Source organism: Gekko japonicus, unplaced genomic scaffold (genome assembly GCF_001447785.1).
Source record: "Gekko japonicus isolate JY-2015 unplaced genomic scaffold, Gekko_japonicus_V1.1 scaffold1705, whole genome shotgun sequence".
NCBI classification, from domain to species: Eukaryota; Metazoa; Chordata; class Lepidosauria; order Squamata; family Gekkonidae; genus Gekko; species Gekko japonicus.
Genome location: NW_015161450.1, coordinates 299629 through 317888, shown reverse-complemented (window position 1 = coordinate 317888; position 18260 = coordinate 299629). Strand labels below are relative to the sequence as shown.

The 18260-nt window shown below is 44.6% G+C and overlaps 1 protein-coding gene across 2 annotated transcripts in view; it reads left to right on the top strand.

The window, feature by feature from the left end:
• Window positions 1-18260, top strand: part of WDFY2 (WD repeat and FYVE domain containing 2) — an 80131-nt gene that overhangs the window by 647 nt on the left and 61224 nt on the right. The gene's annotated exons all lie outside the window — the stretch shown is intronic.

Below are 18260 nucleotides of genomic sequence, written 5' to 3'. Positions count from 1 at the left end.
GCTGCCATGCATGAGGAGGGCATGCCTAGGAGCAGTGCAGCCACAGATGTGTGGCAGGTGTCTTGCTATCGAATTTAAGAGAAGGAAGAGGTTTCAGTTAGTCACAGTGGTTCAAAGCAAAACCTTCAAACGGAAACCAGGTAAGGAAGACCAGACCCCCCCCCCAAAAAAAAAACAATGCTCCCTCTAAGCTGTGGAGTCTTGTGAACAAAAATGCTACTTTGTGAGCTACTGGCATTACAGTTGTGAGCGAGCGATTTGGCTACTGCAGAAATCAGTTTGCTCTGGAGCCCTCCTTCCTGAGCGAAGACAAAAATGTGTGAGCCAGAGGCTAAAAAACTGTGAGCTGTCTCATACTAACTCAGCTTAGAGGGAACGCTGCCCCCAATGTGTGTTGTCAAGAAAAAGAAGAGCCTGTCTTATGTTCATATACACGTTACAAGTATGTACAGTAGTTAGAAAAAACTTTCTGTACATAGCTTTTTTGGGGGAGAGTCATTTTACATTCAGGGTCATCTTTCAGGTAAATGTGGTGCCTTTAATTTGGACCAACTGAAATGATGCCAAACAATGGGTGAAGTTTGGAGTTTTGTGGCGTTCTTCAAGCTTCCATGTGTGTGTGTGGGTGTTTGAGCTCACCCATCCAGCCCTGAACTTCAATACATCATGACAACTGGGGTGGCATACTGGTTAGTGGGTTGGACTAAAGATGTGGGAGGCCTGGGTTCAAATCCCTCTCACTGCTGTGAAGCATGCTGGTTGCCCTTGGGCAGGCCACACTCGCTCAGGCTAATTTACCTCACGAGGTGGTTGTGGGGATAAAATGGGGAAGGGAGAACCGAGTGTGCCACTTTGAGCTACTTGGAGAAAGTGCAGGATAAAAATGGATGCCAGCATCCCCAACCTTTTAAAGCCTGTGGACACATTTGAAATTCTGACGCGGCATGGTGGGCGTAGTGGCAAAATGGCCGCCACAGGAGGCGGAGCCAGCCACAAAATGATGGGCACACTTGAACTTCAGCCACGCAGTGCAGATCCTTGTGTTGTAGTGGCAGCTGCTGCCAAAGCAACGTTTAAAAAAAAAAATCTGCACGGCCAATCAGATCTCCAATAAACCAGAAGCCTTGCTGGTCAAAAGCCCTCCCTGGCCCCTCCCTCTTCCTAAAAACACTTGGTGGGCACCACAGAAGGTATTGGCGAGTCCCATGGCGCCCACAGGAACCACATGGGGGGCCCCTGATGTATGTAATTGAAACATACTTGTGCCCATATATGAGGATAAGAAAGGGAAGGAACACACATGGAATTCACTGCCACAGGAGGTGGTGGCGGCTACAAGCATGGACGGCTTCAAGAGGGAATTAGATAAGCATATGGAGCAGAGATCCATCAGTGGCTATTAGCCACAAGGTATAGATAGGGACTCTGGGGCAAGTGATGCTCTGTCTTCTTGGTGCTTGGGGGGGGGGGTCACCAGTGGGAGGGCTTCTAGTGTCCTGGCCCCACTGGTGGACCTCCTGATGGCACTGGTATTTCTGGCCACTGTGTGACACAGAGTGTTGGACTGGATGGGCCTTTGGCCTGATCCAACATTGGCGTCTCTTATGTTCTTATGAGAAACAGCCAAATGAACATACAGTGGAAGGGGAGAAAGAATCCAAACCCTGTCCCTAAGTTTATATATTTGTAGTCTGCCTTTTTTGTTGAGACACCAAAAAGGGTGGGTGTGGAGAAGAATTGGGGGGGGGATGGGCTATCAGGTTTTTGTCAGCCGCCTTCTCTCTCACTCACTCATTCTGAAGTTCAAAGCTTCAACTGCAGTGTAACCGAGCCTGAGCCAAGGAAAGGTATTGCTTTACCTACTTGGGTGTCTTGTTTTGTGCCACTAGCGCAACTAATTGTACTAGAGGCCTGCAGGCAAGGAGGTGGCTGTGTTTGTTCCTATCAACAGGTTGCCTGGAGAAGGCTGCAGTGGCTGGAGAAACTGTCAACGGGTAGGCGTCCCCTTTTGTGCAACAGTGTGTGCCCTTGGGGTTACCAGGCACTGCAAGATGCATATAACTAAACAGTGTTGTGTCACTGAGGAGAAGCAAAAGCAATTTGGGGAAGGGGCAATTTAGGGGGGTGAAGCAGTCGCGGGGAGGGTTGCTTAACCTGTTCCCTGTTTCCCAATTTACCCTCCAGCTTCTCCCTACCTATTTATTTTATTCTTATTGGGTTTCGGATGCCCATAATATATGAGTCGAGTGTACGTGTGTGTTTGGAACAATTTGGGGAAAGTGGCTTGTAACAGAGTAGTGGTGGGTGTAGGAAGGATTTGGCACCCTCTTCTTCTGTTACTTTTCTCTAAATTTCACGCTTGCTAACTCTTTTTTTAAAAGGTTGTTCAGAAGGGTTGTTTGGGGGAACCTTTGTGTAAGGTCAGTTAAGTCCCCAAACCCTTCAAACTCCTTTTGCATAATTTGCTAATACTATCCAGCCCTGGCCCTGGTGAGGTCTTGGCCCATTTCCTCTCTTTCTGTGTCTCGATCCATTTCCAGGCCTCCACCAGGGCATTGTTTCCTTGGAACCTCATTGCAGAGGAGAAAGTTCTACGAACAGAATGGGCACTTCGAAGTCATTGCTTGCAGGGCCGTGATGCCACGTGGCACAGGCTTTCCTGTTGGCTTCTTCAGAGCAAGCCCCTTCTCACGTTAGATCCATCTTGCCTCAGTTCTCTGACTCTGCCTTTTTCTTCTGGCCTCCTCCATCCACTCCTGCCAGTTCTTGTTTTGTAGTCCATTGTGTACCTTGCAGGCATCTTTCCCTCCCTCTGCTTCTGGGTTCTGTGTCCTCTTTAGTTTTACTGCATCCTTCTTGCAGTCACCTGGCCCCACAGGGTTACTCCTTAGGGACCGCCTGAGATTTCCATCCCAGCCAAATTTACCTAGTCCCCTTTCCTCATAGAGGTTGAACGCCAAATAATGAAGATGCTGCATCATCGCGAGTGCAATTTGATACAGCTGCTGTCCCCCTTTTTAAAAATTAATGGGTGTGGTGTGTATTTGTGCTGATATCCCTGACTCCCTTTGTTTCTTGTGCACTTACTGCACGGGGAGCTGGCACCAGCATCTAACCCATAGCTTGCCTTTGCTGAATGCGATCTGGCTGTCCTAGCTGTCTGATGCAGCAGGAGAGTTTAGCGTTGTCATCTTCCCCAAATGCACACGTGAACTTCATCCCCGAGTACCGCTCAGTCTCAGTCATTAAAACATAACTCTTTGTATGGAAATGTAACCAAACTTTCCCCCCACTTCTATATATGTTAGCCTTCTTATTTTAACCTTGTTGCCTTCCCCGGGTTGTGCAATGGTGAAAAACAAATCTCTGACTCTGATCTGTTATCTTTTAAGTAGCTGCGTAGAAAAACCTTGACACTGAGAGTGCCGTCTTAGCCAGAGTTACACCACCACTCTGTTGAAATCAGTGGGGCTTGAAAGGGGTGTATCTCTGCTTAGGACTGCACTGTTCGACACAATTAGCACGCCGGACGTCTGAGAGCACCCTGTTTGCATGCAGGAGGGAGATATAGAAGGATTAGAGCTGAAAGGCACGTGGTCCCTGATAGACAGAGCGAGTAATCATAAACAGGTCTGCACAAATGTCAGTCCTATCAACAAATCTTGAGTCCAGTGGCACCTTTAAGACCAACAGAAATTTATTCAAGGTATGAGCTTTTGTGTGCAAAGCACATTTCCTCAGATACGAAGCAGTAGAACAAATTCTGAGTCCAGTGAAAGCTCACACCTTGAATAAACCTTTGTTGGTCTCAAAGGTGCCATTGGACTCAAAAATTGTTCTGCTGCTTCAGGCCACCTGGAACTATCTTCATTTTAGAAAGTCCTATGTTATTCAGCGGGGCTTAGTCCCAGAGCACTGCCCTTAGCAATACCGCCAGTGTTCCTTTGGCACCTTCCCATTGTGTGATTGATGAAAATACAGCAAACCTTCCCAAGCTGAGTATTTCAGTTCTGGCACACTTGACAAACAGGCCAGCCATTACTGGACTAGGCTTTACTCAAGACCTATTACAATTGATTGATTTTAATGCTTTTTTTTTTAGATTTCCCTGTTTGCAAGCAAGGGGGGGGACTGTACACGGTGGTTGGTCATTTTCAATCAAACTCCGAATGAACCATATCAAAACATCACAAAATTCCGTGGGACGCAATGGAAGTCCTCTATCTGAGAACAGGTAGGCGTTGCGCTCGTTCCCTCTCGTTTCTGTGGCTTTTGATCTTGCATAAATTGGGCCCTCACGATCAACAGGCATTGTTCAGAACAGCCCAGCAAAGAAATAATTTCAAAGGCTTTAGAATCACATGAGGGTTCGTTCAGCCCAGGCCCTTGACAACTGACACACCCAACTGCAAATCCAAACCTGAGTTTTTTTGTGTGTGTGTTTTTTTAAAAAAAGACTTTATGATCTGGCATGCTGCTGTTATCTGAAAACAATGTTTTGGGTCAACACGAAAACAAAGCAGTGAATTAGGTACGTAAGACAGCCAATCAAAAGTCCAGATCCTTATAGCTCCACTTTCTAGATCATGTTTTGGGTCAACACAAAAGCAAAGCAGTGAATTAGGTACCTAAGTCAGCCAATCAAAAGTCCAGATCCTTATAGATCCACTTTCTAGATACACTTTCTGATCAGCTGCGCTTAGTTTGGGGCTCCTCCTTGGTTGCTGCCTTTCCCGGCCTTGTACTTATGGTTACCATTGTAGTGCCATACTTGGTCCAGTCTACTCCTATTCTCAACTGTCCCTGTGCTCTTTGTTCTGGACTTCTGATTGGCTCTGTCTTAGGTACCCAATTCGCTGCTTTGCTTTTGTGTTGACCCAAAACATTGCATTCATATAATAACAGCATACCAGATCATAAAGTCTTTTTTTAAAAACACACACACACACAATCAAGTTTGGATTTACAGTTGGGTGTGTCAGTTGTCAAGGGTCTGGGCTGAACGCACTCTCATGTGATTCTAAAGCCTTTGAAATTATTTCTTTGCTGGGCCGATCTGAACACGCCTGTTGATCTTGAGGGCCCAATTTATGCAAGATCAAAGCAACGGAAATAAGAGGGACCGAGCGCAACGCCTACCTGTTCTCAGATAAAGGACTTCCATTGCATCCCACGGAATTTTGTGATGTTTTGGTATGGTTCATTCGGAGGTTGATTGTAAATGAACAACCACCGTGTATAGTCCTCCCCCCACCCCTTCTTGCAATCAGGGAAATCTAAAAAAGGCATTAAAACCACTCAATTGTAATAGGTCTTGTGTAAAGCCTAGTCAGTAATGGCTGGCCTGTTTGGCAAGTGTGCCAGAAGTGAAACACTCAACCTGGGAAGGTTTGGAGCACCAAGTAGCCTATATTTGTTCATCTATCTATCTATCATCTATCTATCATCTATCTATCATCTATCTATCATCTATCTATCATCTATCTATCATCTATCTATCATCTATCTGATTAATGAGCTCAAGGAATACGCAGTGGTTTCAAATACAAGAAGGAGGCAGTGAGGCAGATTTGGGTCTCTGGCTTCAGTCCATGGGGACCAAAAGCTCTCAGTGGAGCAGACTGACCATCATCAATGGTCCTCGTAAACTCTGTTGCTAGAAGCATCTTAGTTAATGTTTATTCCTAGGCTGAGATGGCAGCATTTGACCAGTAACTTTTGCTGATGATCTCCCTTGTTGCCGTAATGTATTCTGTAACTTGATATCGCTTGTGGACACAGCTGAGGTTATGACAGATTTTATTTGGATCTAGGAGCGATGTTTTGGTGGTGCAAAGTACAGTCAAGTGGCAGACGACTTATGGCAGCCCCGTAGGGTTTTCAAGGCAAGAGACGAGCAGAGGTGGTTTTCTATTCCCTGCTTCTGTGTAGCGACCCTGGACTTTCTTGGTGGACTCCCTGCTTAGCTTCCGAGATCTGAGGAAATCGGGCTAGCCTGGGCCATCCAGGTTTAGTCAGAAAAACTGACCCTAACCTCTTTTCACAATTTCTCGTAATCTTATCAGTGCTTTAGTAAAAGGGTTGTCTATAGGGTAACCTTAGTTGTCGTCATTACAATTGAAAGTTAGTCTGACTCAGGAGTCCCCAACCTTCTTGAGCCTGTGGGCACATTTGGAATTCTGACACGGCCTGATGGGCACAGCAACAAAATGGCTGCCACAGGAGGCGGAGCCAGCCACAAAGTGATTGCCACAGCTTAACTGCAGTAACAGAGTGTAGATCCTTGTACTATGGTGGCAGCTGCTGCCAAAGCAAAAAATTAACAATAAATCTGCACAGCCAATCAGAAACCTTGCTGGGCAAAGCCCTGCCTGGCCCCACCCGCTTCTTAAAAACACTTGGCAGGCACCAGAAAAGGTGTTGGCGGTGCCGTGCCACCTGTGGGAACCACGCTGATGATCCCTGCTCTAACTTGTATATAAAACACTCATGTTTGAAGAACTGCAAAATTGCTTTAAAAAAGGTAAAGGTAAAGGTTCCCTTGCTCAAAAGCCAGTCGAATCCTTCTCTAGGGTTGCAGTGCTCATCTCCGTTTCAAAGCCGAAGAGCCAGCGCTGTCCGAAGACGTTTCCGTGGTCACGTGGCCGGCATGACTAAACACCAAGGCATACGGAACGCTGTTACCTTCCCACCGAAGTGGTACCTATTTATCTACTTGCAATTTCTTGCTTTCGAACTGCTAGGTTGGCAGGAGCTGGGGCCAGAGACGGGAGCTCACTCCGTCATGCGGCACATTCGGGTCTCGAACTGCTGAACTACTGAACTTCCACGGCCTGCAGTTCAGCGTCTTAACCACTTGAGCCACCGCAGCTTTAAAAAAAATCCCGACCTAAAAGCTTCACATGGATGCTGCATTAGACTGAGCCAGACTGTCAAGATCAGTGATGCTCACTCCTACTGGCAGCAGCCCTCCAGGGTCTCTGGCAGAGGTCTTTCACATCAACTGCTACCTGAGCCTTTTAACTGGACGTGCTGAGGATTGTACTAGGGATCTTCTACATGCCAAACAGACGCTCTACCACTGAGCCATGGCCTGAGAGGCTGTTAGAATCTCTGTACAGCCAGTCTCTTTAGAGTTCCATCTTTCATTATAAACTACATTAATGCATTATGTTTCATTAAATCTTCTCATGCAACAAGTATCTGCTCTGCCCCTAACAATCGGGATGGGGCGGTGGTTTCCAAAGCTAGCAGAGTCCCGCCTCCTGTTATGTCCAGGGAAGTGAGTGGTGTAGTGGCAGCCAAGCTAATGACTTGAGCTTTAAACACCCCGCTCCCCCGTTTTTTAGCTTGGGTACTGCTGCTGCCAAAAGCTTGCATCCATTGCACCTCCCCTGTCTGACTGTTATTAGAGGTGGGATTGGTCTAACTTTGAAAAGTTCCGCCTCATACTTATTGTTTTGGGTCAAGGAGAGCTTTTTGAAGCCAGCACAGTTCCTCCTCTGTTTATGGCTATGGGGAATGAATCAGAAGCGAGGGGGAATGAACCGGAGCTTTCAGGGGCAGTGGTATGCAAGTTAAACAGCAGTAAGAGATGAAGGGATTTCCAGCTGTAGAGAATACTAGATGCCATGATGAAATTTTTAGGTGCCATGGTGATCTGACACCTGGGATTTGTCCTGATGTAATTGTGCATAAATGTGAGGCCTTAACCAGCGGTGGTAAGAACAGTGATGATTCCCAGTAAGATGTGCTGGTTTCTTTTTCTGCTCCGAATTTTATGACTACATTCTCATTTCGAGAATTTAGCAATTTTGGCATGTGAGGGATTTGTAAGACTTACTTAATGAGCTCCCATCTTAACAACCGCCTGGTTACAATGAGACAAACTTTCTGAACTTGCTGAGTAATCAACTGCCTTCCTGTTCCTCTTTCACTATGAATTTTATTCACACCATAAAACCTCAGAGGCAGAGCCACAAAACCTGGTGATACGTCAAATGACAAATGACTTTGGTCCCCTTTCTGGTCTTCTGCTGAGGCTGCAACAATTCCTGCAAAGGAAAGGAGTGATCTGCGTTACCACTAGGGATGGGTGTGAACGGAACCACAAAGCAAAATTCGTGATGAATTTTGCGTTGTTTATGGTTCAGGAGCCGAAGTCCTTGATGGTCCACGGTCACGAACCTCCACAGACTTTTAAGGCAGTTTGTGGGGTTCGTGCCGGTTCCTGGCCAAAGCAGAAAGCAGGGATTTAAAGGGATTCTGAGTCCCTTTGAGTATACTTGGGATAGTAGTGTTAAAATGTAAGTTTAAATTCTGTGGGGTTTTTTAAAAACATACTTACTTTGCCAGAGAGTGGGGGTTGCAGTCAGCCCAAGATGAGGCTGGTGAGAACTAGTGACACAGAAAGTAGTTTGTGGAATTCATTTTATGAAGGCATGATATTGTTTCCAGCCATGCTCACAGAGAAAGCTGTTCTTCAGCATAGCCAGACGCCTGTTATTACCAGCTACTTCACTCTTTCTGGAATGTCTAGCTGGAGAGAGCAGGGCTGTGTGTCCATTGTTCGCTGCGTCATGGCTGAGGTCAGCTCAAAGAAGGCATGTAACAATTGGTGTTCTCATAACAGACTGGGCTTTGCCGTTGCTGCTTTTCCTTCTGTTTGTGAAATATAGCTCTGTCCTATGCAAAGATAAAAGTCCTCTTTTGAATAAAGTAAGAAGCATAGGTTGTGCAGTAAGGGGGCTGGCTTTTCGTGATGTGGGGGAGAGAGGTCTTTTTCATATGGGCTCTTTAAACCTACTTTGGCTTCTGAAGGCAAACAGATTTTGGGGGGAAGGCGTCACACACACTTTAAGCATAAAACACGACGACAGAAACATTAGAGCAAAACAAGTTTTGGAAAACCTGAATTAGGCTGCAATCTTAGGCGTTCTTACTAGGGAGCAAACCCCATTGAGCTTAATGGGATTTAGGGTTAGTATACATGGTTAGGATTGCACTGTTAAGGTTTTATTTGGGGTGGGAGGATCTTGTCATTAAGCACTGTATCCTTAAGGTGTGTGACATATTTTTTAAAAAATCATTATCCATCAGAAGTCAAAGTGAGTTAAAATGTACTTATCCAAGGGACTTCAGGAGGGTATTAGGTGGGTGTTCAAAGTGCATAATTTCTGATAGAATAGGAATAAGGTTCTTAGCTTGTATAGCTTCATTTGAAACTTGGGGGGGGGTGTTACCTGGTTACAGAGCCAGGATCTGTGGTAAGTTGAACAGTGCCATTTCTTAGTTTAGAAACTTAGTTTAGGAATGGATTGCATTTCTGCACCTGCTGTTGTTTGGGAGTAAGTTTTTTCACCTTGTTTAATTTTGTTTCAGGTTTCTCTCCTCCATGCATACGTATTCCCTCGTCTCTCCCATCCTCTCATGAGACATGCTTATTTCAGTCTCCTGGTTCTCCTCTGTCAGACCTCAGTATTGGCATTTTGGTCGCCATTTTTTCATCAACATGTCTGTTTCTTCTTTCTTTCTCTGTCCTTCTACGCATTCGGGCTTTTGCCTTCCCTTTTTCTGTTTATCCTTGAGACTTTCCCCTCTAGTATTCCTTTTTCCATCCATCCTAGGCCATTTCCCCACCCCCAACCCCCACAAAGGGAGCAATGTCTTACCAGTGTTTTGTGGCAGGTGGTGCTAATGAGCACGGCTCTTTTTGTAGCAGGAACTCCTTTGCATATTAGGTGACATACCCTTAATGTAACCAATCCTCCAGGAGCTTACAGTGGCCCCTGTAAGAAGAGCTCTGTAAGCTCTTGGAGGATTGGCTACATTAAGGGTATGTCGCCTAATATGCAAAGGAGTTCCTGCTACAAAAAGAGCCATATTAATGAGACACATTTATCTCTCCGCCCTGTTGAGTTAAATCTTTTGGAGACCCTGAATTTGCTGAGGGGCTTCCCAAATATCCGGACCTCATAGAGCTTTACTTGAGTTTGTCCTGGAGCCCATTTCTTCAGAGAGCCAGTGTTATGTCATGATTAGAGGGTTGGACTAGAATCAGGACAATGCAGGTGTGAATCCCAACTGTGCCATGGAAACGTGCAGGGTGTCCGTAGGCCAATCGTGCACTCTCAGCCTAACCTACCTCATAGGATTGTTCTGAGGGGGGGAAAGGGAGGAGAGTAAAACTATGTAAGCATCTTTGGGTCCCCATTGGGGAAAAAGGTGGGGTATAAATGAAGTAAGTAAAATTTTAAAAAAATTAATTAATTTTCAGATTCAATCCGTGGATCCTCACTGTTTATTTTTTACTTAAAGTATTTATATCCTGCCTTATCGCCTCAGACTGTCAAAGCAGCAACACGCAAACAACATAATTGTCCAGCAAAATGTGAAAAACAATGCACAGTTAAAAATAAAGCCATATTGGACGCGTTGTCACCCACTCTGATAGACCTTTCCAGAGGAATTGACCTGTAGCAGATAAATCCCATGATCTACTTGTTGCTGTACCAGCCTCCAGGGCCGAGGTATTTGAGAAACGTAACTGTTACATAGGAGTACAGCAGCAGATACACTTCTAAATATAATTTTGCTGTCAGTTTAGGTAGTATGAAAAAACACACAAAGGTCCACGGGCCATAAAATCCAGAAAGTATAGATTGGACTGTAATTAGGTAACATTCATATCGAATCAGGGGGAAATATAGTCCATTCACTATTTATGTTAAGCCAGGTAATGCCTGAAATAGGAGGGAAGTCATAGGTCAAAGAAGACGGGGACGGCAAAGGATGAGATGGTTAGACAGTGTCATAGATGCAACGAACATAAAGTTGAGCAAACTTCAGAGGACGGTGGAAGACCTGAAGGCCTGGCGTGATCTGGTCCATGGGGTTGCGAAGAGACGGACTCGACTGTGCGACTGAACAGCAACAACATAGGTTTTGTTAAGAGACAATTGAACTTACAATAGGATGAACATCTGGAGGGGTGGGGAGGTAGTGGGAACCCTGTTACTGAATTGCGTTTCAGCTGATATTCATGCTGGAGTTCCTTTGAAGTTATTTTGTGGAAGACTTGTGTCTTCCCAATAAAAAACAGGGTCCTAGTAGTTTGTGTCTGTTCTTTTAAACAAGGTCTGGTTTTTTTTTTTGAGAGTAGAAAAGCATTGTTGACACATGATGGCATATATAACATTGGAGGATGAGTAAGTGGTACAACTAATGTTATTAGGTCCTGTAGTAGCATTGGCGGTAGAAAGTGCCATTAAGTCAGAGCTGACGTATGGCAACTCTGTGGGGGTTTTTAAAGGCAAGAGATGTTCAGAGGTGGTTTGCCACTGCTTGCCTTTGTGTCACGACCCTGGTATTCCACCAAGGACCCTGGTAGACCCTGGTATTCCTTGGTGGTCTCCCATCCAAATACTAGCCAGGGCCAACCCTGCTTAGCTTCTGAGAGTTGACAAGATAAGGTAATAACATTACTTGAATGTATATGGGAACAAAGTTGGCGTCTCAGTTGGTTGTGGGGTCTGATCCTGGGTTTATGTCTCTGCTGATTGGTCCATATTTGTTTGTAAGAAGCTGTTTTGGGTTAGAGGACTGTCTTCCACCTAAGTCTTGTGGGAGAGAAGTATTTCCCAGAATAATAACCAATGATTTAATTATTTAATTTCTACCCTGCCCAGCCCTCCCCACCACAGGCTCAAACAAATTTATCTAAAATCACAGCAAAATACACATAATGCATTCAACATCTTTGAACTGGGAGCTGTAGGTGACAACCAGTGGTATCCTGTGGTTCTTTCTTTTGAGTCTGCCTTTTGGGGCACTGTTTCTGGGTATCATTCTGGCTTTGTTGATCTGTTCCTCATATAATCACACAGTGGTGTTCAGAAAATGATGCTGCTATGTGGATCGGTCTAGGATAAGGTTGATAGTAGGGTGAAAGCTGTTGAAATCTATCTGGGTAGAACCTCTAAAGAGCTTCCTTCCCATATGTATAGATAATGAAACTACGGTACAGGAAAATAAAGCGCAGGGGAGTTGTTCGTATGCAGGAGTTGAGGAGACCTCATTCTAAGTAGCCTGTGAACATGCTTGCATACTTTGTGGGTACTCATAGCTTGACTTGAAGGTACAGATCTGAAGCAATTATGAGAGAAGACTGAATCTGGTGATAAGGTTTCTGGTATTGTCAAGGATAATGTTCCTGATGGCTTGTAGTCTGTCTGTGTGGGATGTTGGTATATATTTTTATTTATTTATTTATTTTTCGTATTTGTACCCCGCCCTCCCCAGTGGGCTCAGGGCGGCTTACAGAGGCAAGACAACTTGCCATGATAAAACAATAATATACATAACAATTTAAAACATGTACTACATCTTAAAATTATTCCTACTGGCCAAGCTAATATTCCTTGAGACTTTGTCAGTGTATTGTACTTTTCTCCATGCAGTTCTATAAATGGAATGAAAAATTCTTCTTGCTTCATCGGGTTACGTGATGGTCTTTGTTTTTCTTAGATGCCACTAAACGTGTTGGCAGATGCTTTCTGATTCCTGTTCCTTCTGCAGCATTGCTTGAACTGTATGTGAATGGAGCTTTTCAAACTCTATATTGCTTCTTAGAGGTACATGCTTTCTTGAAGCCTAATCTGAACCAAGAGGAGAGGTGAAATATAAATGTTTTAATGAATGAAAATTAATAAAATATCTGGTTTTGTAATCTTACTGTCTGTCACATTCAGAGTTTCAAACTTTGTAAACAATGGGGGGGACCTTAACTCAGTTCCTGAATGACTTCAGAAGATTGCTTTTATGTAACAGTTTTCAGTGAAGCCTTTTAAAAATACTTGGAACAGGAGGTTCAGTTAAAAATAAGTAGATTAAAATCAAGGAACGAATGCCTACTTTACTTCTAATCCCTTGTTTTTACTTGCATCAGTTAATGGATGGAATTTGTTACCCTGTTCCTTGGACAGTGAAACTCCTTGAAATTCACTTGACCTTCTTGCCTCTTTGGTCCAGAATTTGGGTCATTGTAATCTGTGACTGCATTTGGGAGAAGTGAATGGGTCACATGACTTTCCTAAGTTTTCACAATTACAGAAACTTGTTTTTAAATGAGTACTGTCAGAATTCCCTTGAATATCTTGGTTGCTTAGATGCCGTTTCCTGTTGTTTGCAAGAGCCAAGGGATTGGATGCTTACAGTGGAGAGGTGAAAAATGCATGGAATCGGCCTGCTTAAAAACTTGTGTCTGTCTCGAATCATTCTGCACGTTTTCAAACCCAAAAAGAATCGTGAGTGGGCAGGGTTTTGGTAATTTGTTGCTTGTCTGGCTTTGCAAACAGAGGACTAGAAGAGCTTATTGGAATTGGATTTCAGGGCATTAAAAAGGGACTTCTGTGGATAGCATTATTGTGTATAGCAGTGTTTAATGCTAACAAATCCATTTTAGAATTGTACTTAAGATATCCTTGTATTCCACCTGCATCCACAGGGGGAATACACTCGAACAGTAAAATATGCGTTTTCTTCTCTGCTAGCTTGTACTGTGATTGATGGCGCAAGCACACACACACACCCTCTAAACCCAAATTTTGCATTATGCCCAGAGATGAAATCAATTTCCCTGGCTTTGAAGAACGCATGAGCAGCTTTCATTTCAAACCTCCCCCTGGTAATTAACAGTGTTTTGTGTATTTTTTCTTATCACTGGGGAGAATATCCAAGAGTTGGTTGTATATTGGGCAGTGTGGAATTAGAATAAGCAGTTAGTCTGTTTATGGAATTAAGTTGGGGTGTGTGTGTGCGGTGGTGGTGTTTCCCTCCTGGCAATATAAGTGAATGAGTATACATCCTAAAATAAACCCAGTCTATACTATACAGTCTATACTGTCCCTCCCTAACTGATGTCCCTTCCACAAATTAGGGGGGGGGGGAATTAGAAAGGGAAATGTTTCACAGTCTAGTGTGGTTACTGTAAGAGTGGTGAAATGGTTATAGTGTTGGACAAGACTTGGGGAGACCCCATTTCAAATGTCTGCTTGCTGTGAGATTCACTAGTTGACCCTGGACCTGTCATTTTCTCACAGGCTAATATTAACAGGGTTATTGTGAGGATAAAAGGGAGGAGGGAGATAAGAATCATATATGTTGTTGTAAACTCACTGGAGAACAGGGAGGATGATTATATGATAAATTAATTTTTTCTTCCAGATCTAAACATTCTTATCTGGGTTCTAAAATATAGGAACTGACTGATTTTAATTAGCCTGGTATGAACCATGGTGCCATTAGTATCCCCCTGTGTTGTATTTGTCTTAGACAGTGATAACTAAAATATTCTAGAAGAGGTAGCGCCTTAATACTTCGACTCTTTTCCATAGAATCTCTGTGAATTGCAGAGGATTCTGGGGAAGTACCCAAGGATACATACTCAGTCTGCACAGTGCTGTGGTCCAACATACACAGTCAACACTTAAAGGTAAAGGTTCCCTTGCTCGAAAGCCAGTCGAGTCCGACTCTAGGGTTGCAGTGCTCATCTCCATTTCAAAGCCGAAGAGCCAGCGCTGTCCGAAGATGTTTCTGTGGTCATGTGGCCGGCATGACTTAACACCAAGGCGCACGGAACGCTGTTACCTTCCCACCAAAGTGGTACCTGCTTATCTACTTGCAATTTCGAACTGCTAGATTGACAGGAGCTGGAACTAGAGATGGGCGCTCACTCCATCATGCGGCACCCGGGTCTCGAACTGCTGAGCTACTGACCTTCCACAGCCTGCAGTTCAGCGTCTTAACCACTTGAGCCACCGCAGCTCCTAGTCAACACTTAGCTCATACCTTATAATGGTGGGTATCTTTCCAGGCTTTACCTTTCTTATTAAGGAACTCTTTGGGATTCCATGCCAGTATCAGGGATCCACTGAATATTGTTTGAAAGCGGTTGTGTTTGAAACTTTGCTCTCCTTAAGCTGTTGTCAGTTTAACTTTTGGATAGCGGTGTCTACTACCCACTGGTTGGCTTCTAGCCAGTTTCTTAGGGGCCACGAGTGGTGTAGGTGGTAGAGTCATGAATCCATTCATATACCCCATTTTTCTCCCCAAAGTGGCCTACAACATCGTTCTCTTCTCATTTTCTCCTCACAACAATAATCCAGGTGGAGATATGTTAGGCTGTGAGAGTACGACTGACCCAGAGTCACCCGGTGAACTTCCACGACAGAGTGTGGATTTGAACTTGGGTCTCCCAGATCCTAGTCTGACACTCTAACTACTGCACCAAACTTGTCAACTCCTCCTGAGTTGGTAATATGGTAGTTTCTTCACCATCCCCACCATTATCTTGGTTTTTGTTGTGCTCTGCCTGTTTGCCGTGTGTAGCATTCCAGCGAGAGGTGCCCGGAAGGATAGATGAATCCTCTGAATTGCGTTCTGATTGGCAACTGCAATAAATAGATTAGTGTAGTATTGTAGTTTAGGTAGGAATTAGATAAAGTAGATGACCATAAATGGTTGTCTGTGTTCATGTCTATGCTTATGGCTGTGTTCATATAAGACAATTGTCTGTATCACATGTATAAATGTAGTAATGAATTGTATGTTTTTTCTGTTTGTAAAAATCAAAATTATATTACAAGAAAAAGAACAGAGCTGTATGCGAAGGAAATCGAACCCTTCTTCAATTTGCTATAAGAACATAAGAGAAGCCGATGTTGGATCAGGCCAATGGCCCATCCAGTCCAACACTCTGTCACACAGTGGCCAGAAATACCAGGTGCCATCAGGAGGTCCAGCAGTGGGGCCAGGACACTAGAAGCCCTCACAAGCACAAAGAATACAGAGCGTCACTTGCCCCAGCCTGTGAGTTCCTATCTATACCTTGTGGCTAATAGCCACCGATGGACCTCTGCTCCATATGTTTATCTAATTTAATGTTTATCTAATTTATGTTTTTCTGTAGCTAAGCTCCAGTACCAGAAATGAGCTTGGCAAGCAGAAAAGTGCCTATGAGGAAGCTACTCCCTGGAATCAATCATGGGAAGGGCCTATTCTGGTGTGTTCCTACTGCTCTTAAAAGTGAATAGGTACTTGAACCTAAACATCAGAAGGTACCATTAAGTGTTTGCATCACACAGTAGAAATGATGATGCTATTTCTTTTTTTCTCAGAAATATATATATCCTTCTGAAATATCTGAAAGCCATTTCTAAGTAAATGAAGATTGAGTAAAGAAAACAACCCAAATTCTCTGAGTTGCAAAGAGCAAGGTGGCTTCTGAGGTCTTTTGCTCCTGCCAAACTGCTCCTGGACTGTTGGCCACATACTCATGAGGGGGACTGACATGGTATTAAATTGAATAAATGAAATGCCTTTCTCCCTTGGTGCAGCAGGGTAGTCATGCGGGTGCTAGGGCTCTTGGTGTAACCATTTAATGTGCTTTGTAAGCTGCAACCCTGTGGCTTCTTCCCCACCACCAGCATCAATATAGTGCCTTCTATTTATAAAACATGTTTTTGGAAGGCCAGTACCTGCCAAGGAAGGAACTGTGACAGTCTCCCGCATCCCTTTCCAGCAAACCAGGGCAGAGCTGTGTGGCTTCAGCAATGGAACAGTACACTGTTATGTCCTAAAACAAACTGTGGCATGAAGAGCATATTAGGAAGCAAGAACTGGGATTCTCTGTGGTATATACTTCATGCTACCATCTCCCTTATAAATAAAAGCTGAATGGTGGTGGCACTTCTCTAGAACATTCCACACGCTCCAAAATCAGTTTGCTCTCTGATCTGTCATTCAGAGGGTCTCCCTATCCACTGGCTGCTTTGCCTGAGTCCTGCCTCCAACATTCTAAACATTTTGCTAATCCTCTCCCCCCCCCATAGCCAGTCAGAACACAGAGGTTATTTGCATATGCAGCCTCATTGGCCTCTGCCTCGGAACACAGAGGTCGTTTGCATATGCGACTTGATTGGCTTTTGCCTCTAACATTCTAAACAGTTTTGCTGTTCTGAGGTAAAATGTGTCCAATCTCCAGGTGAGGGCTGGAGATCACTCAGAATTACAACTGCTTTCCAGATGGCAGAGATCAGTTCCCCTGGAGAAAATGGTGGGCTCTGTATCCTTATATGCTGCTGAGGTGGCTCCCGTATGGCAGCCAATGTGACGTAGCAGTCAGGGCTTCAGCGCATGGGAGAGGCTGCAGGTGTGTGTGTGGGGGGTGGAAAGCTGAAGAGTGAGGGGGAAATAAAGGTAGGTTGATTATTGGCTGGGAAGGAGATAGGGTTGCCAACTCCAGGTGGGAAATTCCTGGAGATGTGAGGGATGGAGCCTGGAGAGGGTGAGGTTTCAGGAGGCGTGGGACCTCAGACAGGTACAAAGCCATAGACTCCACCCTCCAAACCAACTATTCCCTTCTGGGGAACCATCGTTGCCAATCTCCAGGTGAGGGCTGAAGATCACTCAAAATTACAACTGTTCTTTAGGTAGCAGAGATCAGTTCCTCTGGAGAAAATTGTAGACTCTGAGGTCTACCACCAATGGTACCCTGCTGAGGTCGCCACAGCAAATTGACACTGAGTGTCCAAGGACGGGGCACCCACCCAGAGCCTCTTTCTTGAGGCCGTTGTATTTATTTCCACAACGGGCCTTTTTCCTAGTTAATAATAATGACCAACTACAAGTGGTATAAAACATGTTGTCTCTGTGCATGGAAGCTGCTGATAGCTTTTGAGACAAGACACTGTTTATATACTAATTAAACTGCACGTTGGTCAGCTAATCAAACTTCTTTGAAGCAGGTGATATGAACAGAATTCTACTCTGGCCCATGTCTTGACTCCGGTCTGTTGGCTGTTACAGATAGGAGCAAGGTGGGCGGTCAGGGGTCTAGTGGAGTCTTCTCCAGCACCCTCTTGGAGAACATAGAGCAAATGCAGTATTATGTTCCCCAGCCATGCAGCAAAGGCTTATTGCATCTTTAGAAGAGAAGGTGGCGATTTCTGCCATATTGCTTGCTTCCATTTGCCCCTATCTTCCATCTCCATTTGCCCCTATGGTGTTCCCAAGTGTCTTCTGACCCCCAGAAACAAAATTGGGTGGGGTGCTCAGGGGGAGAGGGTGTTTTAAAGGCCCCAGTCCACAGATCATTAGGTACTCAGCACAGTTTATTTAGTCCATCTATGTCCATTCCTTTCTTCCCCTAGAGTCAAGGTGTCATCTGTATGGTTCCTAGGAGCTTCCCCATGCATCCCCAT